Genomic DNA, 3,363 nt, shown 5'->3' on the forward strand with positions numbered 1-3,363 from the left:
CCAAACCAAAAAACATTCCTAAATAGGCAGCTGGACTGTTTTCACTCACAACACTTCTGACACCAAATGTGTCATGTCTTCTCCAACACCCCTTCTCCCAATTCTCTGACACCAACTAAGTGTTCTACAATTCAACTCACTTCTGTCACTAACTGCTCAGAGTTAGCCAGACCACACAGGTTATAGGCTCAGTCTCACAAGGCCACCTCCATCTCAGACGCCAGTCACAAATGGGGTGCCCAGGCTACCCACACTTCTGCCTGGTCTACTGCAAATTCAGGGGTTCCTCCAACCCTCCACCCAAGCTGCCTCAGGCTCGACAGTTTCCTAGGATGCCTCACAGACCTCAGAAAAGCATGTTACTTACATTCACTGGTTTATTATAAAAGGTACAACTCAGGAATAGCCAAATGGAAGAGTTATGTAGGGTAAGGTCTGGGGGCAGGGGAGCAGAGCTGCCACACCATCTCTAGGCACACCACCCTCCCAGCACATCAATGTGTTTGCCAACCTTGGGGATTTCCACCCCTCATTGTTTAGAGGTTTTTATGGAGGTTTCATTACATAGGCAAGGTTAATTAAGTCACTGGCCACTGGTGATTAGCTTTCCCAGTCCTTCTCCCCTCCCCTGATGTTGGGAGATTGGGCTAAAAGCTCTAAACTTCAAATTAAGGATTGGTCTTTCTGGTGACCACCTCCCATCTTCAGCCTATCTAGGGCTGCCAAGAATCTTCTCATCAGAACAAAAGATGCTCCTATCACCCTTATCACTCAGGAAGTCCACATGATTTTAGGAGCTCTGTGACAGTAACTGGTGACAAAAATAAAATATCTTCCATTTCTAAAATATCTTCCTATATTTGCAGTGGGCAGTCCAATTTGAAGAAACTATGAAATCATGTTTTCTAAGATCCTTATTTTCCTTTGTTATGTCCACTAGGATTTAGGGACAGAATAAGAAATTTAGGTGAGTTAGTAATCGTTGGGCGAGAAGACTATGAAATTAAAGTCTAACTTTTGAATAGTTTTGGCAAGAAGAGAGCTTGAGAACTGCTGTGCACTTAGAAGATTATGTGCCCTCCGATGTCTCCGATAAGCAGAAACCTGTTTGGGCCTCAGGGAGATTATCTGGCTCATCTAGAATAAGGGGTTCCCCATTACCATGTGGGAATTTATTCATATAACAGTTAAAAGCATTGACATTTTGTTAATTCAACTTACGTTCAAGTCTTGGATCTTCCATTTAGTAGCCTTGTGATGTAGGACAACTTAATCTCTTAAAGCCTCTGTTTCCACATTTGTAAAAGAAAAGTTATAAAACCTGCCCATATAGAGGCCTGGAAGACTACACATGATAATGTATGGCACACAGCAGATACCTAAGGAGTGTTGATTGTGACATTTCCAAGGCTCTATCTCTCACAATAGAGCTGGCTAGCTTCATGACCCCTGTAAATTGCTGAATGTATTTATGCTTAAGCTGACCTTATGTAAAAATTATGCTAAATACACACCATCATGGTAAGAATTATTTCATGTAAACGTTTTTTTTTAAGTATATTGTAAAATCCTGAGATAAGAGCACCCCTCCAGGTATTTATAAAGAAATGAAACTGAACAATGTAGAGGAAAGTATTTGTAGTGACCGCTCTGGTCCATGGCTGAGGACACTGTCTAGCGGGCCGGACATAACAGCGCCGCTGAGAGCACCCCTCTAGGATTCTGTGAAAGTCGCTGGCTGTTGGCGATAGTACTAATGATGCATGCACTCATGTAAAACTCTAGGATAGAAATGGGATGTTGTCTAATTCTAGGAAAGCTGTCAGTTCATAAATTAAAAAAGAAAAACTGGTTGTCTAATCAGATTGTACAAGATGTCAGCCTACAAATGCAAAATTACCAATAATATTCTTTGAAACATGAATTTATATCCATTCTTATACATAAAGAAATGTGTTCCAAGAGCATTTTCCCCTCAATTGGTTATTCACCATGGAATAGTAGGAAAGCATCAGGAGAGGCATCAAAACACTTAAACTAAGAAACCAGAACATGATACACAGCTTGATTATTTTTTAAGTGCTGTTTGAGATCTTTTCTGTTACTCAAGGCAGTATTTACAAAGTTTCACTAAATTTTAATAATGAATAAATCCTGTAGATTGCACTGATACCAATTTCCTGGTTTTGACATGTGAGGTTATACTGGAGTTACAGACATGCTACTTTGAAAGAATTTGGGTGAAGGTTACATAAGATCTCTCTACTATTTTTGAAAATTCCTGTGAATTTAAAATTATTTGAATGTAAAAAGTTTAAAAATATCTGGCTCTGTTTGTTTTATGTATTTTGGTTTTTAATAACATTTCAATTGGAATGAGAATTTTTTTAATTTTTTTGTGTGTTTTTTAAGTTTATTTTTGAGAGAGAGAGAGAGAGAGAGAGAGACAGTGTGAGCAAGGGAGGGTCAGAGAGAGAGGGAGACACAGAATCGGAAGCAGGCTCCAGGCTCTGAGCTGTCAGCACAGAGCCCGAGGTGGATCTAGAACCCACGAACCGTGAGATCATGACCTGAGCCAAAGTCGGATGCTTAACCGACTGAGCCAGGCAGGCGCCCCTGGAATGAGAATTTTTATCAAGTCAGCAACCACGTCTTCATGGAACAACACCTAAAGAGATCTAGACTTCTGTCCAACTACCATGCTACAGATGGTACCCCATGCAGCTGAGAGCACAGCCTGGCAACACAGCTCATGATGAGTTAATCACCAATGGCCAATGATGTAATCAATCTTGCCTATATAATGAAACCTCCATAAACACCCTAAACAGTGAGATGTGGAAAGCTTCACGGTTGGCAAACACATTGATGTGCTGGGAGGGTGGTGTGCCTAGAGATGGTGTGGCAGCTCTGCTCCCCTGCCCCCAGACCTTACCCTACATAACTCTTCCATTTGGCTATTCCTGAGTTGTACCTTTTATAATAAACCAGTGAATGTAAGTAACATGCTTTTCTGAGGTCTGTGAGGCATCCTAGGAAACTGTCGAGCCTGAGGCAGCTTGGGTGGAGGGTTGGAGGAACCCCTGAATTTGCAGTAGACCAGGCAGAAGTGTGGGTAGCCTGGGCACCCCATTTGTGACTGGCGTCTGAGATGGAGGTGGCCTTGTGAGACTGAGCCTATAACCTGTGTGGTCTGGCTAACTCTGAGCAGTTAGTGACAGAAGTGAGTTGAATTGTAGAACACTTAGTTGGTGTCAGAGAATTGGGAGAAGGGGTGTTGGAGAAGACATGACACATTTGGTGTCAGAAGTGTTGTGAGTGAAAACAGTCCAGCTGCCTATTTAGGAATGTTTTTTGGTTTGG

Source organism: Suricata suricatta, chromosome 9 (assembly GCF_006229205.1).
Source record: "Suricata suricatta isolate VVHF042 chromosome 9, meerkat_22Aug2017_6uvM2_HiC, whole genome shotgun sequence".
In the NCBI taxonomy this organism is placed as follows: Eukaryota; Metazoa; Chordata; class Mammalia; order Carnivora; family Herpestidae; genus Suricata; species Suricata suricatta.